This window comes from Mizuhopecten yessoensis, unplaced genomic scaffold (assembly GCF_002113885.1).
Source record: "Mizuhopecten yessoensis strain PY_sf001 unplaced genomic scaffold, ASM211388v2 scaffold11179, whole genome shotgun sequence".
In the NCBI taxonomy this organism is placed as follows: Eukaryota; Metazoa; Mollusca; class Bivalvia; order Pectinida; family Pectinidae; genus Mizuhopecten; species Mizuhopecten yessoensis.
The window spans coordinates 2,053,032-2,079,173 of record NW_018408919.1 but is presented as its reverse complement, the minus strand read 5'-3'; the positions used below and the strand labels follow the sequence as shown (position 1 = coordinate 2,079,173).

Sequence of the window (26,142 nt, the reverse complement as noted above, 5' to 3'; positions counted from 1 at the left end):
AAAATAAACATTTACACAAAAACCAATAACGGAGGTTTAAAGATTTTCCGTATTATCAGAAATGTCACGATGACCTTGAAGGGTCCCAGGAAAGTCATAGCTCAGAGCTTTTATAGTTTCCAAATCCAATTTGTATCGATATTTTGCATTTAACTTGAAACTTAATGATCTTTTTGTAAATGTTGAAAGTTTAATTTTTCGAATTTTCAGTACTAAACTATTATAAGCTGTAATATGAATCAGCCTACCTTTTAATTTGACATGCGTCATTTTGTGGATACTAAAATCCTGCATCAAAAATGAACTTTTCACCTTTCGGAAGCTCGTAATATTTAAGTAGAAATTCAGGATTAAGTTGTATAAAGTTTCATTAGCTTAATGTACTGTAATTCAACTTTGTTTAAATTTCCATGCAGAAATACAATTTTTTCTGTGTACATCTTCTGAAAATGATTACTCAGGGGGTATTTTGAATTCTCAGATACATACATTTTTGTTTTCAGTTTTAATTCTTGTGGAAATTTCTTTGATTCAAAATTTACTATGATTAATGTGCATAGGTTGACAAGGCTTTACACAACAAAGTCATGATTACTGGTAAATGCTAAAGAGTTTAATTAGCATCAGAATTCATGGTTCTAAATTTAAAACATATTACAACGTTATTTGACTTGTATTCCTTTTTATGCGTTGTGGTTATAGCAAACATTCTTACAAAGTTTGATCGACTCTTAAGAAAGAAAAGTTTGTAATGAGCACTGAAAGATTATAATATTAACTACTGAACTATTAAACAACTATTGGGAAATGAATTGTTTTAACTCGATATACTGAAGACCTTGTGAGTTTGATATCTCTTTTTTGATTTTTGAAAATTAGCTATCAAATTTATCAGATCGTTATCAATACATACAAACTTAAGTATTATTGAAGTGCATCATCAACCAATTAGCCGAGTCAAAAAATACCATTCATCTTGTAGTGGAACTCTTCAATGAAAGGAGATACATTAAAGCCTCGATATAAGACCCCTTAAGTTTCATTTGCCACCTTGTAAACTTACTGCTAACATTTTATATTTAAAAGATGCGTTTATATATGCTCCCCTTGATATATTGCCAAACTTTTTATATTGCCAATATGTGATTGAACCAATGGTGGCAGTAAAACATGATTTTACTGTGCAAATATATAGCAGTAAGGTAGCAGAACTTAGATAATTGCTCTCAAGGAAAAAACCTTGTTGTGATAAATCCAGATGCAGTTTGAATATTCACATTTATCACAGAAGTTGATTACTGATCTCACAGGAGTGTATTGTCAGGTATTTGAATTCGGAGATATGGAACTACATCCATGGTCCCAGTGACTTTGACGAAATCAGATTTGACTGTATTATCAGAAGCTGAATGTTGGTAAGGGACTCCCAAGGGGATGTGGTAAGAGTGATCTAAATTTGGTTTGGACCCTGATCAGGACACGGTAGAATCACTATCTACCCGGGGATCTGTTTTATCCAGGAGGCATGATCGATAACATTTAAATACACTACGGTAACTCAGAATCTGGAACAGTATTTTCTGTGTAGTATCCGAGTTGAAGGCAGAGCTGGCACAATTCTGGGATTCGAAACAATTGTCAACGGACTGTAATTGTGTTAATGATGCTATTTTTGTAAACTATTAAATGTAATTAAAACGTCTGACTTTTTGTCTCCTTAATGCTAATGAAGGCCTAATGCCACAACTGAATCGTGAGCGCGAGTCTGATAAGCATTTCTATTGGTACAGATGATGAAGGTAACTGACTGTGTCAGAGAACTTGCTGTTACTAAGTTACAGACAGAAGTGTTACTTAAAAGAACTGTTACTATAGGTAACACAATGAGAACTGTTACTATAGGTAACACAATGAGAATTGTACATGTTACTGTAAGTTACAGACTGAGAATTGTTACTATATTAGTTACATACTAAGTATTTTTAGTATAGGTTACATACTAAGTATAGTTTTGATAGATAACAGACTATTAGTATTATTGCTAAAGGAAACACACTGAGAATTATAACTAGTATATAATTATGTTAGACAGGATTGTTACTATAAGTTACAGACTATTATTCTTACTATAGGTAGCACACTGATGAGAATTGTTACTATAGGTAACACACTGAGAATTGTTACTTTAGGTAACACAATAAGAACTGTTACTATACACATAATGTAGGTAACACACTGAGAATTGTTACTATAGGTAACACACTGATAATTGTTACTATAGGTGACAGACTGAATTGTTACTACAGATTACTGACTGAAAATTGTTACTATAGGTAACAGACTTTGGATTGTTACTATATAGGTTAAAGACTGGGAAATGTTACTACAGGAATCGAAAATATTGTTTCTATAAACTATAAACTGAGAAGAATTATTACTTTAAGTTACAGACTAAGAATTGTTACTATAGGTAGCACACTGAGAATTGTTACTTTAGGTAACACAATGAGAATTGTTACTATAAGTAACTGACTGAGAATTGTTACTATAAGTAACTGACTGAGAATTGTTACTATAGGTGACAGACTGAACTGTTACCATAGGTTACTGTCTGATAATTGTTACTATAGGAACAATGTAACAGACTAAGAAATGTTACTTAAAGTAACAGACTTTGGATTGTTACTATATATGTTACTATATTATTAAGAAAGAGGAATGTTTCTAGCAAGGTAACAGACTCTTCAGAGTTGTTTCTGGGTCACAGACTGACAATAATTAGAACCCTTGGTCAATAGATTGGATGTTTTCCTGCGAAACACACATTTGTCTAAGATAATAGCTGTTTGTACTTTCTGAACTGAAATACATATTTTCCCGGTTTGCTTTGCGGTAGAGTTTTGTTAGATAACAATTTCACAGGTCTCAAACCTCAGAGGGCATGTTGAGTCAATACCAATTATGAAGCTCAAACATATGGTGGGTTTTCCTTTTAAAACAGAATTTTGTTCGACCCTCTCCAATAAACTGAAACTTTAAGTTTCACTTATACGCCGATAAGAAGCTCCATAGAGACATAATAAAATAAAAACATTGTTGAAAGTCAGGATGTCATGATCTTTTACGTCTAAATGTAACTGTCTCGTAATAAAGGTTTATCTCCCACATATATTGTCTTTCTGTGACTTTTGTCGTACCATTTATTCTACTTTAAGAAATAACGGGCTGAACATTTTTAAGCAAGTCATTTTAAACACACAAATATTTTTAGAACTTGTCTATAAGGGTTTAACTAGAAAACCGTCCAAGTTAAAATGAATTTTCAATAACAGTAAAGTTGTTGTACAAATACAAAGAGAATTCTTTATAAAAATTACTATCATGGAGTTTTTCCTCGATTAACATTCGCTTGTACAAATAAGATTTTATATGACGTTTTCGTAAAGATCAGTTTTCTCAAGAATCTCATATGATGTATAATGACATTGAAAGATACACAAAACTCAACTTACAACAACAGGAAAATTGGCACCGAAAGTTCCGGCGAAGTTGTCTCCTCAGGAAATACTCCAATATTGGTCTGTATGAAGAGCTATTATGCCAAATCAAAATTGCGTTGGTTTTTTCCGTATAGGGAGACGTAATATTGTAGATCCAGATTTTTATATATATATGTAGGTCTTCCCAGGACGGTGAGTGACCTGGTGGAATTGTCCAGTTATGTCCAATCTGTTTGATGATAGGTCCAGACTGTCTGGAGCTGGATGTCTGATCTCTACCCTCGTAGGTATACCTCCATCAATAATATGGCTAGCCCTCGGCCCTGTAACATGGAACAATCATATAGCGCCATGTGTCATACGATGATACATCTCATACACTCGAATAACTGGAAATGAAGTTCTGCGCTTAACCTTGGTTTTCATGATACACTGAACTTCAAAGAATCTGTCTTCAAATTCCCAAGTTACAAGCTGCATATGACTTCAAGGACTTTTCCCGATGTTAAGATCTGAGGGTTTTAAAGAATTATTGTGAACATGCAATTGTAGGTCTAAATGTTTTGAAGCTTGATGTTGGAAATTGGAGTCGGTGGACTGTGACCCTCCCGATATCCTAATATATCTATATCCCCCAGTAAATGTATGTAATTGCTAGACTATACGATGAGTGCGGTATCCTCGCCATCGTGATGTAACCCACCGACTAAACCCATAGTGGAAGTTAGTGTTACATTACAGATAATCTACGCAATGATGTTACATGTTATTTGCTTGTTTATACGGTCAGTCCATTAGTCTTTCTCCCCACTGACCGCTGTTTAGGTTACAAACATCCAACAATGTTACACACCAGGGGGCGCTGTCTTCAGTCGCCTGTCGATAGAGGATCTCTCATCCGTACAACCTACTTACACAAGAATCTGTTTGACAAACCTAATTTACTTTTTTACTAACAGGTAAAACATTTAGACATCTGGTCTAGATCTACACTTTTAGGTTTATAAGCATCTTAAAACTCTCATACCATTTCTACTTCAAGGTAAAATCTCTCAAATTTTCAGCATCAGTTTTATTTCAAGTCAAAACATCTTAAATCTCAATATCGTTTCTACTTCCAGGTAAAATATCTCAAATCTCTGAAATCATTTCTTATTCCAGGTATTAAGATACGTCAAATCTTAACATCATTTCAGCTTTCAGGAAAAAACATCTCAATTCCTAACATCATTTCTATATATATATATATACTCCCAGGTAAAATATCTTAAATAATCTCAGATGATATTTCTACTCAAATACAGTACAATAAGACATTAATTTTATAACAAATCATTATATCATTTACATGTAAGACAGCGTATTTACTAAATTTGATCACTAATTCTCAAAATTATTTTCTCTCACCCTTATGTATAATTGAATCATATACAAGAGATGTTAAATCACACATATTATTCAAGATGTAACTGTATACATACGAGAAATACAACAAGCATACATACCCCTTAACCCATTAATTTACCCCCTAAAGTCACATGTGAACCTTACCAAAACAGAGACTGGGCAAGTCCAGTTTAAATATGTAGGGGTGAATGAGTTAACTAAATTAATACAGTATACATGTAGATAATGTGTCCGTAAAGAAAACCTGGTAACACAGTACTGTTAATCTGGTACTAATATTCTACTGTAGGTACAAGAAATCTATCACATATGTATGTAATGCTTCTCTATGCTGAGTATGTAGAGCAATAACATTTAAGAAAGAAGACGACTTATATTATTATGCCTAGCTAACCTATTATCCTACCAATAGGATACAGTTGATATGTCCAGTGAAACCTCAATATAATGCCCCTTGTTCCATATGCCACCTCATGCACTGTACTGCCAACAGTATTCAAGGTCCCTTTTTTTCTTAAGAATACCTTTATACATTTCCATCCATTTATTGCCAGACCCCTTTATAATGCCAAAATTCAAGGCAATTCAATTAAAGCAACATGATTAGCTACTTTGAGCAGCTATAAGCTTCCATTAATGGTTACTGTCTGTGAGAAAGAAAATCATCATATCATACGGGCTTAACATACTATAAACTGTTTTTCGAGAGAAATTATTTAGCGTTAGCGTTGTTGAGAAATCATTTAGCGTTAGGCCTATAAACATCTGTAACATATCATATTATCAATACACAAAACACAAATGAAATAATCAATACTTCATACAAATACAATAAATCTACAAATGCAACTGTCAGATTATATTATTAATTTACCATTTCAAGTCATATCACATTTATATATTATGAAATATTTTTCATCTAGCACTTTAATTAAGAGATTTCAAACTTGATTTCCGCTAAGAACTTATTAGGTCATCTTTTTAGAGAAGATTTGAAATAATTTTATAAAGAAATGCCTTTATTGAAGATTTTTTATTTTTTATTTATTTATAAATACTAATGATAGTTTTGTATTATATTTTGTTACTTTAATTATTACTAACATATCAGTGTTATAGACATTGGCTGACAGAGCGAGATTCATTTCCCTTGTCCAAAAAGTTTTGTCATCAAATTTAAAGAACTCCTGTGAAATATGAAGAGTCTGACTTTACAGATTACATATTTTGTCTCTTACCTACAAAAATGAGGTAAAAATATCCACTTAAACTAGCACTCCTCCTGGGTGTACGCTTCTTGTTTCTTCATCACAACACTTAACTCTAAACCTCGGTAAACACTGAATAGTCAAACAGTCCTAAACACCAACAGATCATACGGTTTGTCTCAAATTCACAAACAAAGGAAGTGTTATCGCCCCGAATTAATCGTCACACCTGAACGGTCTGTCCTTAGTCTGTGTACTGGTATGTCACCCAAGGTAGCACCTCTACTGACACCCCGGGTGTATAGTCTGGGTAGATCTGATAAATCCAGGAAGCGTAACCACAAACCCCGTTACAGTTTGTATGCCGTGATGAACTGGATAAAACGGCTACAATCAATATCGGTGACAATCTACAATGATCCAGCGTGTTGTCTTACAAACATCGAGCGAAACAAAAGAAATCGGAGAACATCACGAAAAACAGCAATTTTCTCATCACAAAAGACCAATAAACTTTACAAACCGTTATAGAGCTTGCGAATATTTTTTTTTCCTTTTTGACAACAGAAACAGATTCTGATTTCAAGATGACTAACTGAAATGGAACCCCTGTCAGAGCACAAAAATGTTCACACTTATCCCGAGTAGCGGTGCTTCTATTGTTTACGGAGGGTCTCGACAATCTATCACCGATCTCGATGTTAACGGGATGTGCACATTAAAAGGAGTCGGTAACCCATCACATGACACCTTTTAATAATCACACAAGCCCGTGGACAGGGACAGATTTGTCTCCCAAAGTAACAAGGGAGCCCTGACAGATCCCATGATTATTTCCTTATCAGCAGTAATACTCAAACAGACCAGAGGAGACTCTTAAAATATAAAACTGGAGGTTTACCAATTTATCTGATATTTGAAAAATCTGAAGATTTGGAAACACTGATAAATTTATGTTGAGCGTTTAATCTGTTTAACTTCAGTAATATAACACGTTACTTTGGAATAATGGATTTTCGTCTATTAACTTGAGCTGTTTTAGACACCGATAATGCAGGCACATTGTGTGAAAAGCTTTGCCTGATCTGGGTGATAGCAGCATTTTGATATAGGAGAACAATGGCAGGAGAGAAAAGAGCTTCAAGATGAGAGCAAAAATGGAAAGATAGTGACAGCATGGGTCCAGATTTACAACCGTTTTTAAAATTGAAGTGTTCCAATCGCATTTTGAGGACATATGTTTGCATGGTCTTCTTCTTTCGATTTCAAAATGATGATTAAACGCTACTTCCCCCTTGCTGTGTCGGACTTGTCTTCGAAGAAGATCATAGCTTAGCAGGTTTCTTTCCTTTGGGGACACGTACTGCACCAGGAAATAAAAACTAATTTGAAATTCATCAAAACCTGTCTTTTTTTACCCCTAAATAGTCTGACACCCTATCCAATTAAACATCATGTTGAAATCCAATATCTTATGAGAACTACCAAAGAGAACTTTTTTATTCAAACATCCTGTCTAATCCAACCAATATGTGGTATCCCACATGGTGTCAGATAAGACAGGTTCCATTGTATGAAGGAATAACAAATTTTATATCATTGTAGATATGAAACTAAAGATTTCAAAACAAAGAGAAATTGATAAACATCAGACCATGATCCAGGATTTTTCAAATATTGTAACCTGTGTGCTGTTCGTGTTCTCAAATTAAATTAAAATAAAAAAATCTGAACCCGACAGTGGACTCCTAAATGCAGATAAAAATGATAAATGAAAATGGAGATTTTTTTTTATCAAACTCTGGCGATGGAGGTTGGGGGTGGGGTGGCTAAACCATATGATGCTGAGTTTGAAATCAACCCTTTATGATGTGAAATACAAAGTTTAAAAATCATGCCAGCTAATTAAAACATTCCAGAAAGCAAATCGGAATTTGACACTGAATCAGATTTAGGGATAAATGGAAAGGGGAATCGGCTACAATAACTGCATCCATCTTCAAAGTTATCCGCAATTTATTGTTTGTATAATCTGTTGTCCCAGTTTGGCCGAAATCTGTCATATTTAGGAGATTTATTGTGGAGAAATCGATTTGAAATGGATGTAACGCACTGAAAGCAATATCCCCAAATTGTGAAATGGCAATGGACAGAAAATAAGTCCTTTCATAAACTGTAAAGATTAAAAGGCGGACATACTTTAATTTAGCTGTAACAGCAGACAAAATAGTAGATGAACTATTATAATAGAGGATAAAGTTTAGACAGGAAAGCAATGCTTTTAGCAATTCTAATAGAACATATGAACTACACATAATCAAATAATTCAAACATGATATATATAAGTGTTATATATGCTAGGTGCAGGTTATTTTTAAGTTTTAAACTCAGATCTGACCAGGAACTGAACACCTGTATTCCTACCTGTGTTTTCATCAATTTTATCAGTGGATGATGTCACTTCCTGTATGTTTTTATAAATTCCCGGTGATTGTGAAGATGACGTCAATTAAAAATTCATCTGTGCAAACTTCTTCTTCCTTATAAATATCAGTTGGATGAATCTCGACACTTAAAGAGAAGTACTATATACATCTTACAAACCCCGAATATCATAATTTGATCTTTCTGCAGTAAGCATTTGGTTTCTGAATTTTAACTAAAATATTGCTGCACAACTAAATTACAAGTAACTCCCTCTTTCTCTTGTCCCTGGTTCAGATACTTCCCACCAGGAGCTAATAGAGACGCCTAATTATTGGGTTATCATATAGCTCAATGGCCCTGGGACGAGGTACATGTATGTACTTAAAGATAATCCAGTATTTACATCACCACCAATCTCCGAGCTCAAAAGGCCAGATTTACTCCTATAGTGGGAATTAGGTGTATATCACATGGTTCCTGGCTACAACAGAGATTTTCTCTTGACAGTCAGAATTAGGTATATCTGTGCTAATACTTGTGATGTCCCTGGCTACGTCAGATATATATTTCTCTAGACAGTTAGAATTAGGTGTATATCTCTCTGCACTTGTGATGTCCCTGGCTACATCAGATACTAGCTGAATGGTCAGGTAATTTAAGAGGTAATATTTAACTGATCAAATATAAAATGTGAATTGAGGGCTAGATGTCGACTGGACGGAAAACAAGGTTTGACTCCATAACTGGCTACTGTGTATGGTAAGGCAATCCCTTAATGGTCTTAGTGATAGCGATTCAACCAGAAAAACATGTCAACATATCAATACACGACAACAGAACCCCATAATCATGTCTAATCTTTGGCTGTTACATCTGTTGTGATCCCTAACCCACAGGGATATTACCGACACTTACGATTACCTCCCCCATCCCCCCCACCTCCCACTCCCCACCCACACATGCACTGTACACTCTAACACACCCCTATACTCTCCAACCCGTTATCTAAATGTGGTCAAATCTTAAAGGTGATACCCTACCAACCCATACAGGGTAAATCCAGGTAGAAAACACCCATTATCTAGTATATCTCCACACATTTGAGAGTGTAATCATGTTGCTACCTTGAAAATCCTATTGAATGAGACAGAACTGAAGATAAGTCATGGAAATCAACAGATTTGTATTGTATATGTATTGCTGATCGTTATTGTGTCCTCGGTGGTCCGTCTATGTTTGACTTGCTCCCCGACTCTCTGATCTTGCCTACTTAAACAGATATACTATCTGCGAGACTACGAAACGACTGTGGTTTTATACACTGCAGTATATAATTGAAACATATCCCGCCTTTAATAATATCCTACTTATACCATTCGTGTAGTTATCCCATTTTGCCAGTAAAATTCTACAAATGGATTCATGCAGCGGATGTAATGTACACCTAAAACAATTTCTTACATGTTTTAAGCCATTATGGCATATTCTCGGGAAAAAAAGACAAAGTGTAACGGAATGGTAGTAAGAATCAGGGCGGTGTGGATTACTATAGGGGATGCCAGTACAAGGAATTACCGTTTTGATGGTACAGAATTAGTCCTGGAGAAACATTGATCGGAAATGATGTTACAGTATATGGTATAAACATTACTTTTCCTATAAGCACTCCTGTTATCATTAAGCGATCACCCACGGAAAACCTTAAAACACATCAGCACTGCAGTTATATCTGGAACAATGGCGTGGAAGCAAAACAATACCTCCATCAAGACCTGCAGTGATTCCGTCTTTGTCTGGTCATAAAAACTGTTGGAACTTATAGTAGTACAGCAAACATTTACAAAACTGTATGAACCACGGAATTGTTTCAGCAAGTTGAATTTCACTGGTAATTAAAGTGAATTCTAGAATCCGTTTGGTAATTAAACTGACTTAAAAACCACACCAGGACTACAGATTTCTACAGATTTCAACATGCTTTCGTGCATTGTGGATCGGTAATTTCTGTGATGTTGATAAAGCTTTTAAAGAATCGCGGCCCAAAAGAACATTCTATCATAAAAGTGAAACTCCCCGAACATTACACAAAGCTGATCAGTAGTCCCGCACATGGGGAGATAATTCAGAAACATGTTTTTCGTTTCAATAAATGATGAACATAATTATGGAATTAATTTATTTTCTATGGTCTTCTAAGCCTATCTCTAAATGAGAAATGGCTGGAAGATTCCTGTGTGATCTTCTACACCCAGATCAAACAGGGCTAGCTTTACACAGGAATCCGGAAAACGCTCTCATATCTTCTGAGGAAATTATGAAGTAAACAAAAATTTAAATGTACAATTTGTAATGAGGGCCTTCTCAAAGAATTCTCAGGAATAGATTTGTGGGGATTAAAAATAAAATATTGTTAACACACGTTGGTGAGAGGGGCCTGGGGATAACTGAGCTGGGGTTATACTCTAAACAAACCTGGTTGTGGAGAGCCAGTGTTTATTTGTGTTGGGGTTGTATAATTGCTGCAGTGTGCTTGGGAAAGCTAAAGTACATCATCTTAAACCAGGATCAAGACCTTCATTGAGTATTCACACCAAAGATTTCTCATCAATACGAATATCTTATATGTCTCCCTGCAGATTTCCTGTCGATCTTGATTTTCATCACTACATTTTTATTTTTTATTTTTTATTTTATTGCTCGTTCCGTTCATTTCCATTCTATTTTTAACTGTAATTCTCATTAAAACTATCTCAAATAAATCACCGTTTATCTATCTACATCAACCTATAAATAGATTACCTCTTGATTGTTCTCTTGATAGAAATACTACTAATGAAATGTGTGATGTCAGGAACACCATGGTATCTCCGTTTTTTATGAGACAGTAAAACATCATTAATGACGAGAGGAATAAAACATCATTAATGAAAATAAAACTTCGTCTGCCACCTAACGCAATTGTAATAATCAAAATCTGCCTGATAACACTTACCCTTATTTCATCAAATATGAAAATCACTCTGAACAAAAAGGGACACATGAATTTTCCATCCAAATTCATTATTTTTATCCAATATCTTAGCTTTAAGCATGAATCCTTTCAGTTGAAAGACTTGTATTGAATTTCATTGTAATGTGAAATATTACTTCTTAAATGAAAACTTAAAAGTGAATTTCTTCCCAAAATAATAAAGACAGATCAAAATTGAAATAACCTGTTCCTTTTCATAAAAGTAGATATTTCTCACTTCAGATATATAAAATGTTGAATTTGTTTCCATGTCATATGAAATTTTCTGAAAAGAGTCGAAACATTCTCATTTTAATCTGGCTCTTGAGCTTATCTAAAGCATAAGAGGAGTTTCTTTACTCATTCACCCCTGAAGACACATTTGAACTCTTCCAATTCAAAGTTTGGAATAGTTCATTATGAAAGTTCAGGGGTGAATAAATTAAAGCTTGTATAAAGTAGAAATGAGCAAATATGAAATCTTTTTTTTTGTCACAATCATGACTTGTGCAGATATTCGTACAGCAATGATGTTTCTATTACCAATGTTTAAATGTCCATCCCTGATGTCATGTGTATTGTCATCAACTCAAGATCATGTCACAATGTCCTGACGTCATTTGTATTGTCATCAACTCATGTCACAATGTCCTGACGTCATTTGTACTGTCATCAACTCATGTCCCAATGTCCTAACGTCATGTCTGTCTTCTTGGTTATGACCTCAGTGGCTATTATTACCGCAACATGCAAAAAACTATGACAAGGATGTAATCAATGTGTATATATAGTCATGTGACTTGATAACATGAAGGATGCCCCTTACCACTGCCAAAAACTGTCGTTAAGTTATCGGAAACTGTTTTTTTCTGACAAAACTAGTCGGCTCTCCTAGTACGGTTTAAATATATCATTTCTGAATAGAAAACCATACCTTGCAGGACTTTTATAGAAAATGATAAAGATGAAATATAGAAATTATAATTAACAATATATTCTGTTAGTGTTATAAAACACTGCAGGGCGTGGCCTTGGATTGGAGCCTTAGACTCCACACCCCTGATCCATCCCTCTAGCCAATCAAGTTACCTGGTCGACCGAAGTGTCCTGGCCCTACAGTTATATCCTAATGGAAATTAAGGGGAGGTTACTGCATATAGGAAAAACCACAGTGCAGTGGGACAGAGATCCTTAAATGACAGATTTCTGGCTCAGTATATTATACACCCTCTACACCTTAGACTCAACCAGAATTATTACAGTTATATCCCTTAGGTACATTTAAAACTAGAAAGTTCATTGTGAAGAGGGGTCAATATATATTTCTTTAATCAGCTTTGAAATTATCGTATATTTTACTTATTTTTCAAATTTTTATACAATGTAATTTTAAAAACAGTTCAGATTGAGGACAAGAAACAACATTTCTGGCATGTGAATCATTCTAAACAACTGCAGTTCAGTTCATAGCTAAAAAACTGTTTTTCTTTTTCATAAATTTACAACGTTGTGGATATATTCAAGGATTCCAACCCCAGTGTTTGTTAGGAGTTTAGCTCTCCATTGTGATGTAAACATAGAAATCTCCGCTCGAGGGTAATATTTATAAAGTTTAACACGAGGCTGTACTAAGCGCTATAAACTTCAAAAATCTTGTCCCAAGGGTTGAGATTTCTCTGTCTGCACCATCGAGGAGTGATTGATTTTTTTTCTTCCTCACTTTCCTGCTGAAAAATATGAATTGTAACAGTGAACGAAATGCGAACAAAATGTGTGAGAAATTTCGTATGAAACGGCCCTCAACAGGTAACGCTGCATAAAGAAATTATGTTGCGATGGTGATATTTTCAGAATAATAGCCCTCGTGAGTTCTCTTTTCCTTATATAGGTAAAACAGGTTGGTAAACACATCACAGCCAAGAATTGCACTAGAAGTGTATTATTCACTTAGGAACAATTTGAAACAAATATTAAGATATCGGAATTAGACATCAAACTTGTAAAAGAGTCCTTCAGTGTTAGAATTAGAGAGATTCAGACATTAACCTTGGATTCTTTTTCCAAAATTTATTTACGAAACAGAGCATTTAATGTCTTACATTTATTTCAATTCTCCATATAAAACATCATTGTGTTAACAGCGTTTACCTTTAACTTACCTTTAATTCACCTATGTGGCCAGTGTTTTACAAGTATTCTGAAACTTCAGGACAGAATCCTTCACATCATTTTCCCATAGGAAAGTATTACAGAAAATGTTAAGGACAGGAATCACTTTATTTAGAAAATGTTCTCATAACTTGAATCTGGTGGCTTTCTAATAGCCTTTAAACTACAGTTAAACCCCACTTACTCAAACTTGTGGGGTCCACATCAATAGTTAAAGGGATACATGGTGTTCAGCAAGTATAAGGTTAGTTTGACGTTGTAATGCATCGATCATGAAAGACAGCAGAACAGCTCAAGCTCTGCTAATGTCGCAGCAGTTACTAGATGAGGGCTTAAAGTGTTGTTGTCTAGTTGTGAGGGCTGAGAGGGCTTCTTGTTTAGATGTGAGTGCTAGGATCGAGGGCTGTTGTTTAGTTGTGAGATGTGAGGGCTTGGAAAGCTGTAGTTTAGTTGTGAGATGCGAGGGCTGTGAGAGCTGTAGATTAGTTGTGAGATATGAGGACTGGGAAAGCTGTAGTTTAGTTGTGAGATGTGATGGCTGTGAGAGCTGTAGATTAGTTGTGAGATATGAGGACTGGGAAAGCTGTAGATTAGTTGTGAGATGTGAGGGCTGTGAGAGCTGTAGATTAGTTGTGAGATATGAGGACTGGGAGAACTGTAGTTTAGTTGTGAAATGTGAGGGCTGGGAGGACTGTAGTTTAGTTGTGAAATGTGAGGGCTGGGAGGACTGTAGTTTAGTTGTGAGATGTGAGGGCTTGGAAAGCTGTAGTTTAGTTGTGAGATGCGAGGGCTGTGAGAGCTATAGATTAGTTGTGAGATATGAGGACTGGGAAAGCTGTAGTTTAGTTGTGAGATGTGAGGGCTGTGAGAGCTGTCGATTAGTTGTGAGATATGAGGACTGGGAGAACTGTAGTTTAGTTGTGAAATGTGAGGTCTGGAGAGCTGTAGTTTAGCTGTGAGATGTGAAGGCTGTGAGAGCTGTAGATTAGTTTTGAGATGCGAGGGCTGTGAGAGCTGTAGTTTAGTTGTGAAATGTGATGGCTGGGAGAGCTGTAGTTTAGCTGTTAGAAAATTGTGAGAGCTGGGAGAGCTGTAGTTTAGTTGTGAGATGTGAAGGCTGTGAGAGCTGTAGATTAGTTGTGAGATGCGAGGGCTGTGAGAGCTGTAGTTTAGTTTTGAGGGCTAGGAGTACTGTACGTAGTTTAGTTGAGGGCTGGGAGAGCTGTAGTTTAGTTGTGAAATGTGAGGTCTGGAGAGCTGTAGTTTAGTTGCGATATGTGAGGGCTGGGAGAGCTGTAGTTTAGTTGTTAGATGTGAGGGCTGGGAGAGCTGTAGTTTAGTTGTGAAATGTGATGGCTGGGAGAGCTGTAGTTTAGTTGTTAGAAAGTTGTGAGAGCTGGGAGAGCTGTAGTTTAGTTGTGAGATGTGAAGGCTGTGAGAGCTGTAGATTAGTTGTGAGATGTGAGGGCTGTGAGAGCTGTAGTTTAGTTTTGAGGGCTAGGAGTACTGTAGTTTAGTTGAGGGCTGGGAGAGCTGTAGTTTAGTTGTGATATGTGAGGGCTATAGTTTAGTTGTGAGATGTGAGGGCTATAGTTTAGTTGTGAGATGTGAGGGCTATAGTTTAGTTGTGAGATGTGAGGGCTAGGAGAGCTGTAGTTTAGGGGGCACAGTGGCCAAATGGTTTTGTCTGACCGTCTAAAATCATAAGCCCTCCACCACTGGATTGTCGATTTGAGACCAACATGGGGCAGTTGCCAGGTACTGGCTTCTGGTCAGTGGTTATTCTCCACCAAAACCTGGCATGTCCTTAAAAACCACAAACAATGTTTAGCTGTGCGGGTTAGAAGGGCTGTGGTTTAGTCGTGAATCGTAAGAGCTGGAGAATTGTACATGTAGTTAAGGTATATAGAGGCTGACAGGGTGAAAGTTTCGTTACAGCGAAAAGGGCTGCAAATTTTAGTTGGAGGTTGTACTTTCATTTTGGAGGCTGACCCTCGGTTGAAGTTTAGTTGCGGAGGCTGACAGGATTGTTGCATGCAGTCTAGCTGTTAAGCGTACACGGAGAAAAAGAGAGGGTAGCTGGGGCTAGCAGAGTTGGAGTAGTTGGAGTTGACAGTGATTAGGGTGCACCAGACAGGTGTAAACATCTGACATGCTCGACCAAAGTGACTGATTAAAAGTGTCTAGATCACTTCATCAAACATTTAAAACATACTCGTACTGTAACACACGGTGTTGATAGATGTGTTACAATGCAGACAGGGCCACCACATTAGACAGAAAAAACGGAAATAGTCAGACCGGCCAAAAAACGGGCAAAAACTCAGAAATACACAGGAATGTTGTAAGGATAGTCTGTTAATTTTAATGTAGACAAGCAAAAAAATCTAGTGACAAAAACCAAAAACAGAAAAAATTGTGGAAAAGTCAGAATTCTGGTTTGAAGACTTAGCTAGCATTCCAATGCAACACAGAGACAAAGAAAGCCACGTTCCTTACATATATACCTGGTACATATGATGTAAATAATTACTTAAGATGTGATTGGACAAGAGATGTCACATGTTGAGTTATATTAAGTTAAATCCTAGTGAAGTGAAATTTAGAAAGGTAACTGTCAATAATTTGCACTGTGACTTTCTGAAAAGCACCCCATCATAAAATCAGAAATTTCTCTACCATTGAGTTCAACTTTTAGCAAGAGGCCCAAGAGTCCTGCACCAAGGAAAGGTTTCTATCTGAAATCTTAAAAGATAAAGAAAATATTTCCACTTATTTCTGACGGGAGTATATCTATCTCGGATTTCTTATTGACCTAAACACTTACAATAAGACAACTTGGCTTGGGCAAAGAGGGCATCATTTGAACCAATATTTGACACATTTTGACCCTAAGAAACTAGATGGTGGTTCAAAGTAGTATACAGTTAAAGTATGGGGTTGAGGGATATAGCAAGTTTCTGGTGTCCCGAGACCAGGTCTATTTCCCGAGGCGATCCCTCAACCCTATACTTTAACCGTTTTATTATACGGATACACACTGGAGAGATAGTTTTAACTAGGAAATATTTGTAAACCATAAGATGTATAGCTTCACGTCCCAACTACCCCTTTGATGGCAATAGAGCCAAATGCTTCCGAGTTTGGTAGCAAGCTCCGCCCACCTCGCGCGTCACTTCCGAGTTCGGTAACAAGCTCCGCCCACCTCTCACCTGATTGGCTTGGCAGAAATATCAACATCCTGAGCCTTTTGGTTTTTCAGAAGAAGTTGTTTAATGTTTTTAACATATTTGACCCCTGTGACCTTGAATATGGGTGCAGGTCATTCATTTGAACAAACTTTGTAGCCCTTCATCTCAGCATGCTACTGGCCAAATATCATCACCCTGGGCATTTTGGTTATTGAGAAAAGGTTGTTTAAAGTTTTTAACATATTTGACCCCTGTGACCTTGAATGTGGGTGAAGGTAATTCATTTGAACAAAATTTGTAGCCCTTCATCTCAGCATGCTACTGGCCAAATATCATCACCCTGGGCATTTTGGTTATTCAGAAGAAGTTGTTTAAAGTTTTTTTAAGACAATTGACCCCTGTGACCTTGACTATAATTAAAGGTCATTCATTGGAACAAACTTGGTAGCCCTTCACCAAAGCATGCTACTGGCCATATTTCATCTCCCTGGGCAGTTTGGTTATCGAGAAGAAGATGTTTAAAGTTTTTAACATATTTGACCTCTGTGACCTTGAAAATGGGTGAAGCTCATTAATTTTAACAAACTTTGTAGCCCTTCATCCCAGTTTGCTTCTGGCCAAATTTCATCACCCTAGGCCTTCCGGTTATTTAAAGTAAAATATTGACGCCGGATGTCGGCCGGACGACGCGCCACGGCAAAAGTTCACTTGGGACTTCGTGCCAGGTGAGCTAAAAATCATTGTCCCTGCAACCTTGGATCTTGCTCAAGGTATTTTATTCCAATTGTTAGCTCTTCACCTAAGCAAGTTACAGGCCAGATACCATTGTTCTACAACTCTTGGTTCATAAGGAGTCATGAAGATTTTAACATACATGACATCTATGACCTTAAATGTGAGTCATGGTCAAGGTCATATGTTTAAACAGTCTGGTCATAAATATTGCAAGTTGAAGGTAAAAGTTTAGCACTGTAAGCCTCTTTGTTACATAGAAGTCCTTTGATGATTGTAACACATCCGACCTCTATGACCTATGTAGGTCAAGGTCATATTTTTTAACATTCTTCATAGCAAGCTGAAGGCCAATGTAGGCCTCTTTGTTACATAGAAGTCCTTTGTTAAATGTATCACATCTGACCTCTGTGACCTTGAATGTAAGTCAAAGTCATATTTTTTACCATTCTTCATAGCAAGCTAAAGGCCAATGCAGGCCTCTTTGTTACATACAAGTCCTTCGTTGAATTATGGCATAAATATGTGACCTTTAATGTCGTTTTTCTGTAACAATTTATGATACAAATATACATACATCAACAACATGTGAATGATTGATATTGTCAGAAAATCAATGTGCGGGGGACGGGTAAATGTAGGCTATGTAACAAACACCCTTGCAAAACACGGAGAAACTTCAAAAATTATCACAATAAATTTGGATCAAGTTTCATTGTTACCACAGCCAAGACAACCTTAAGATGACACAATAATCGTAACAGGAATCCATCGTTACACGCAAGACAAAGAACCTTAGAGAAACATTGAATACTGCAATAAATTAAAGCGATAAACATTCTTTGGGCCAATCCTGGCCTTATAGCTTCAGGGCAGAGTCTCCAAGTCCTTCGGTAAAAAAAAAGCATTATTTAGACTCTTCAAGTAATTTGATAAAAACAATAGCCAATCCACGGAGTTGAGTGTCCAAATGAGAACCGTTATTATAGAGGTCCCAAGGGAGGGGTCGCGACAGACCTATTATTGGGATGGTCCCCGGGGATGGGGATGGCAGTCCAGGCTAAGTGATAGATAGGCACCACCGCTAGGGCTGGTAAGTGAAAGAAATCTATATTACACTACACATACCCACAATCCGGCAGATGTTCCTTTTTACATATTATATAAATTATTTTTTTGTGATAATATCAGTTTATAGTTTGTATACGTCAATATCCTCGGCAGGACACTTATGAAAGGATAATCTATTGTGCTTTTTATCTAGATCATTCTGAAACAAAACACCAGAAAAACATTAAAACAGCAGGGGAACGTGATTTTAGTATGAAAGCCTTGAATAACAGCATGTATAGAAAATAAAGCAGCATCCGTTGTTAACAATGTTGGACAAAAACTGCAGGGGAAGGTCACATAGACATAAACCCTATTTGATTTCGTAAGTGCCCCAGCCCTCTAAATATCCCAGCATTCCATCCCTTTATACAGTGTATTAAGTTATCAATTTACTTGAAAAAGATTTTCCTTCATGGATTTTTGTCTTTTGATAGATTTTTGGAACATTCTGTAATCATTTGAATTTTTTCCAAATTTCTGAATTTCCTGAGTGTTTATTACGTCAAATACAGTAGCAAGCACGCTCTTTAGTTCTTGACAGCAAATAAAGCAATAAGTTTCATAATAAATCTGGTTATCATTTTACAAACTACTAATAAGACCCTGGGATTAATTATTATATCACAGACATAATATGATGCTCTAGTCTACCAGACTGTAAATCACTATATGCTGGGAAGTAAGATTGTGACAAACGGGAGTCAAAACAATATTTTTGTTACTCAGTCAATTTATTTCACAGTAGGACCATACGTGTACATGTATATAACAGTAACCCTTACGAACACGTTTAGGGAAGTTTGGCGACCATGCTTGCTTACTCTCAGCACAGAGTTGTAAGGGAGACAGATTACGATATGGTACGCATTACTTAACCTATAAGTTTCTAGACAGTACAAATTTGCTTACTAATGGTAGGGTGTTAATTTCTATTACCACAATCTTTGTTTCTTACAACTATCTCTCTGAGGACTAATAGATATTAGTTACTTGGTCTTGCTTGGATATTCTCAAAAAAGAAAAATCTCATGAAAATATATCACTTCACAAAACATTCTCATGTCAGCCTCAAAGAGTATTTAACTTAAAAGATTAAGATTTTGATAATAAAAAATAAGTGTTTTTTCTAAAATTTTAACTCAATTATTTCAGCTACCAATAAAAAGTTGCTTGGAGTATAAAATATACAGTACAAAATCCACATGAGGCAGATTCTCGGTTCAAAGCGGCACTCAAACTTCGTAACCTTGAAGTTTCTGGATATATATAGAGGTACATTTGTCAAGGTCTAAATCCTTGACAGAAAAAGGTTATAGAGAGATACAGTTGTACAAATTAGCAAATCAACATGCCATTTAGACTGCAGGTGCCCATTTACTGTGGTAGATGCTTTAAGTCCGTCTGTTCACTGCCCGACGTGTTGTATTAAGTTACTCGAGTGACGGCCTCCGTGGAGTGACGAATTGCCTTAAATCTCAAGGATACATTTTTTCTTACTTATTTCTGGCCAGAAACAGTTTATATGGACCAAGTGTGAAATTGGTGAAAGCCAACCACAGAAAATTGAGACGATAATTAAAATTTGAATCTTTCCATTCCCTAGAGTATTTTTCAAATGTTTCAACGTCACACACGTATTTGATTATATACCCATTATCGTCCAATCAGAGTCTGTCAGGTCCGGGACGGCCAAGTCTGCACCCAGGTAAACAATGACGGTACAACTTACGCAGGAGGCTGATATAATCACGCCCAAGTCTCTTAATGGAACACCTTTCTAATTAGTAAAACTACAGCGAGCTCTCAACTCAATTCCACAATACTCTTTTGCCAGGTAATGAAAAGTAATTTTGTGTCACTGAAATTTAAAAATAGTTAAGTTAAATTGTTCCTTTAACTTGTTGCAAGACACTGCAATCTTTCAAATATATTTTTTTAACGGATTTATTTGAATTTCAGATTTAAAAATTACTTTTGTATAATGCTTTTATTCAAAAATTTCTTCAAAATCCTTCCCGCCTCTTAAAATCAATATAAAAAATTCACATTCGACAGCTTCCTGGTTAAATTGAGAGCTATGTATGTGCATAATTTTCTGTGAAATTCTTGGAGATGGTTCAAAGATCTCATAAAAAGTTGTTGATGATGATATATTACGCCAGGCATGGTTTATACGAGGAGAACTTGGTTACGACAAATTCGGAACGAAAACTATCGGAGTTTGCAGGTCGTAGCCAAGACAACTCCCTGAGTGAAGGTTCACCATGTTCTCAAACATCCCAAAATCAGTCTTTACGGTGCGGATATTTTGATCATATTCACAAAGGGACAGTAATATGTCTACAAGAACGACTTAATTGCAATAAATCAATTGTGTTTTTTATACGGCACCGTACACTGAAGGCAGTTATAGCAGACAAACAACGTTAAACTATAAGTGCTTGTGGTCTCCCTGTTGACACCAAGTCTGGGTATCACAAACACACTGTCTCTGTACAACATCAACTGATACATCGATGCTTCAAACCATCGCCAGCCTGTAAAAGCCTCCGCTAATGTATTGGTATTTTAACCCTCTGAAATTGTCGGCAAACATATTGGTAATTTCAAATCCTGTGCCTTTATCGCGGTCTTATTCACTCTTGCGGGAACATGTGCAGTTGTTTTCAATTATCAAATAATTATTATTAAATAACATTTTGCGGAAGGAGGAAAATACAAGTTTAAATTGCAGGCTTTCAAATCACCATGTGGGAGAACTGAATTGATATAAATTGCCGATGCACATACTGCACAGATAAAAGTCTCGTCTTTGAACTTAGCAACATAAAAGAAAAACTCGCGGGATGAGACAGATTTCTACGGAACTCTGATGTATTTAAAGTTAAAAATACATGTGGAGTTTCCAAAAAGAGGCTGCACATGTCCCTGTTCGTGACGCCGAGTATGGTGTAACGAGGGGGCGGATTATAATTTGAACACGCTTTACACATGTTCCTTTAATTCCTTGTGTATGCATCAGATTTACTTTAACAAGCTTCAGGTGCATTGGCTTGGTCAGGCTTTGGGGATAGATGGTATTTATGGATTTCCAGACTCAAAAACATGAGGAATTTTTTACTATACCCAGTTTTAAATTACATTTATCCATTCATTTAGTACAATGTAAGTGTTTGTAGAGGAGGTTTTAAATGATTGTGAGGATTTCAAGACACAAGCAATACCTCAAAATAGTTCAAAGACAATACAAGAGGCCCAAAGGGCCTTAAATCAAAATCACTTACCTGGCTATTTTCAGAGAGAGGAGTTTATCTTTAATAGGATAGAATATTGCCCAGTAATGAGAGTTAACACCCCTCACCCCCAACAAGAACGACCAAGGTGTCATTGTTTGGGTTTTTTAAATATCAAGAAACTGACATCTAGTTCATGGCAAGCAAATCATTCGGAGTTTTATTTTAGTAACATTGACTAACATTCTGATTTTTATTGAAATTATCATATTTTCCCCATTTTGTGAAAATTTAGTAGCTTTAATCTGATTGAAAACAAAAAACCCACACCCCAGGGAAAGAAATGTAGAAAAATTATTGATTGATATCTATATCAATCTACATAAGATGTTTAAACTGGGTCATACATGACTTTCAAACTATATATTTATCCTTGATAACCCTGATTTGTCAAATATTCTCCGAGTTTCCATCAGTATATCATATGCATGCTCTCTTGAGAATTCAAGGTTTACTGTGCCTGATACAGGATTACTGTAATTAAATTCACTTTACTTGAGTTCTGAAGAGTTGTTCGGTATATCATTCTACACTGTAGTGTACTGTATTTAAGTCTAGATATGATAGTTTCAGAAATAAAATCCACTCAAAAACCAAAATTCTTAACTAAATGAAACAATCAATACCACTTGGCTATATGCTACAATATGTACCTGACACAGAGTAACAATGATTTGTGTTTGAGTTAATTAAGGGTGTATGCTACTTTACTCATCATACCTATGATTTGTGTAAGAGTAAAGGGTATATTCTTGTCATTGTGGCCCTGATTTAATTGTATTAGAGTTAAGGATATATGCTACCTTACACATTATATATGTGATTCGTGTTAGAGTTAGGGATATATATATGCTACCTAATACATTATACCTGTGACTTGTGTTAGAGTTAAGGATATGTGCTACCTACCATATACAATGTACATTATACCTGTGATTTGTGTTAGAGTAAAGGCTATATGCTACCTTACACATTATGCTTTTTATTTTTGTTAGACTGTAAGTCATATACTGCCTTAAACATTTATGTGATTTGAGTTTAAATTGCAAATAAATGTTGCCTTACAAAATATTACTGGATTTGTGATAGATTTATCTCCCTTTAATTGTGATTAAATTCGAATCAGATCTGTTTTATCTTTTTATTTTGTTTACTTTTCTATTCTATCCTCACAGAAATAACAAAGATCAAATTCTTACTCCAAAAAAAACCACCTTACATTTTCCTGTTTTTGTGAAGAGATGCATGCTACATAAAGGTGGCATATACCCTTAAAATGAAATTATTAAAAGAAAAATATCTTTCCAAAGGGCGAATTCTTCAGATCAATTCTCCAGATCAAGTCTGGATGAACAACACAGTCCAATTGTATATCAAGCTGTCATTGACGAGTTGGATCAAAATGATTTATTCCACGAGTCAGTTTCAATTTCTCTGTCCATAAAAAACCCTGATGGATAAGGATTGACCTTGACCTTGTCTGGTCCATTATGGAATGTCTACTCAGAAGAGCATTAATGAGGAATGGTTATCAAATATGTATATGGAAGCGAGATCGAGGATGTAACTGCCAAAATATATTGAAATAGTGTGTTATTATTGGAGGAGTAGAGTCATTATCTTGTCCGAGGGGGGACAGGTGTTGTCCCAAGGACAATCCCTCGCCAATGTCTCTTGTTCGTAAGACTTTTTTTCGCCAGGGAAATATGTTATTCCTGGAGGGAAAGCGATTTCACCCATCTGTCAATGAATTGTCTCAAAGTCTTTTACCTGTTCAAGATTTATGTCACCCTCTAGTCAGTTACATGACCAAAAAATCACCCCTCCGATTAAAGATTTGTCTGTCACACCATCAAGGTAGAAGAAGATTATATTAATCCCTGGGGACATGTGTTTATCCAAGGGTAGGCATCTCAAATGTCTTTAGTCCTCAAGACTTTTTTACCAGGAAGATACATGGTTATTCCTTGGGGAACCTCAATATCCCTGCGGGGGGGAAGACTGGATGTATCCAATACGTTAATGTCTCTTGTCCTCAGAGTCGCTAAAGTGATATCCTCGTAATTTCGAAGAGATGCTTACCCAGGTGGGGAGTTCTTCAAGTACTAATGTATAATTCTAAAAGACTTATCCTGTAGATGAGTATATGGGGGCTCAGAGATATCCCTCGGGAGGCCGTATTTCCAGTACAATAGTCATTCCTAATGGTCATTAGACGGAAAAGGATACCAGCAGAAACATCTCTCCACCCCTCTCCACCCTTCCATCCCGCTATGTAATGTGACTAGAACACTTATGCACAACTCAATATCAACCATGCAATCCAGCTCCAGCTGTATTTCAAAATTTTTAATTTTGCAAAATAGAAAATTTTGGCCAGTGGACTCCCAATGTTTTTTTGGTGTCTTGTTCTCAATGACAAACCCTGAGGGGAGCAGAGTTGTTATCCCATATGAGGTACTTCTATTACAATAGTGTCTATTTCGCAAGGACTTATCCCTAGGGATTAGAGGCGTTATGCCTGTGAGTTTTTGGTGTTTTCAATAGTCCTCAGCGAGTCAACTACTAGGGATAGTTGTTATCCCCTAGGGTGGGGGTGGAATATGGGACAGGTGTTCCCCTGGAAATGTCTTATCTCCTGGGGGAGGGATGTTTTCAGTACTTGAGTGTCCATAGTCCTCTGATTGCCTGACCCTCAGTGTTAAACAGTTGCATATAGTTCCAAATACTCAAGGAATTTTAAAACATTAATTTTCATATAGATTTTAACAATTCTTAAGAAAATCTATCCATTTACACTAATATGGGATAGTTGTTATCCCCTAGGGTGGGGGTGGAATATGGGACAGGTGTTCCCCTGGAAATGTCTTATCTCCTGGGGGAGGGATGTTTTCAGTACTTGAGTGTCCATAGTCCTCTGATTGCCTGACCCTCAGTGTTAAACAGTTGCATATAGTTCCAAATACTCAAGGAATTTTAAAACATTAATTTTCATATAGATTTTAACAATTCTTAAGAAAATCTATCCATTTACACTTACATTTTTATTAATATTCATGGGGCAAGAATTATTGATCTTTTTCAGGGAATCACGAAAACATGATTTACTTGGTATTTTTCGGGAGTTGTTTTTTTGTCCTCCCGAGAAAAATAATTTTGAGTGTTGTTTCTATGACTTGCTACCAGGGGAGTCGAATATGACAGAAGATTTACGAAGATTGTAAGTGCTTCATTAGTGCACTTAGCACCATTATCAGGGAAACTCCACCTTCTGGTCGCTAATGGTTAGAAACCGATTTCGAGCGTAATTACACTCATTAAAGTGTAATTGTTTTACAATGTACTTCGTCTTAAAAATTGCTATTTTTGCGGATTTTCTTTCTAAAAAATTTCTTTGAAGAATGCAAAGTGTTAGGAATACAACAAGACGAAAGTGTGCAAGTAAGATACCAGCCTACATTTAGGGCAAACTTTTTAAAGCCTGGTTAGCTTACTGCAGTTGAAAATACAAAACTTTCATGTAGTATATTTTTGAAAATATTGAAATTTATTACAAAAATTGCATATATAGGCATGCAAAATCAGTTTCTAAAGGGAAGAAAGACAAAAAAAATCATTGAATTTAAAAAGTTTACAAAAACACAGATTTGAAAGTTTCAGGTAATGGTCTATTAACCTTGCAAGGTTTTGAACAACTGCGGGCCCTTAAATTAACAGAATTTGTATGTCAATTAGGAAATGAAAATTGTTATTTTAATGAGCCAATTATCTTGAGTGGAACATGGTCACATCAACTCCAGATTTTTTTTAGATCATTAAAGCATCTACAGCTATAATGAACACATTTTTGATAAAAAAAATCAAATCATTTTATTTGAAATAAAGCTGGTGAGTCTAATTAATTCCAGTATGGTGAGTAAAACTAAAACATGTCTGTCAGACATCATTGCCCCCACTACCATACAAAGTGTCATTTTTTTTTTACGAATTTTGAAAAATAGTAATGGTGACCTTGACCTTGGCCATTGTCGTCCTGCAAAATGAACTCATCAGAACCTGTTTACATTATACAGTTGCTGGAGTGATCTCAAT

General features: G+C 36.1%; 1 protein-coding gene across 3 annotated transcripts in view; it reads right to left on the bottom strand.

Moving 5' to 3' along the window:
* Positions 1–26,142, bottom strand: part of LOC110440335 (protocadherin gamma-B1-like) — an 85,111-nt gene that overhangs the window by 38,416 nt on the left and 20,553 nt on the right. The window contains exons 1-2 of one of the 3 annotated variants that reach the window (XM_021483334.1): positions 6,146–6,256; positions 3,513–3,823 (exon numbers count right to left, since the gene is read on the bottom strand). The gene's annotated coding sequence lies outside the window, so the exon portion shown is untranslated. Of the gene's footprint in view, positions 1–3,512; positions 3,824–3,914; positions 3,998–6,145; positions 6,257–26,142 lie in introns of those variants that run through there. The other 2 variants (XM_021483336.1, XM_021483335.1) reach the window with 2 other exon arrangements.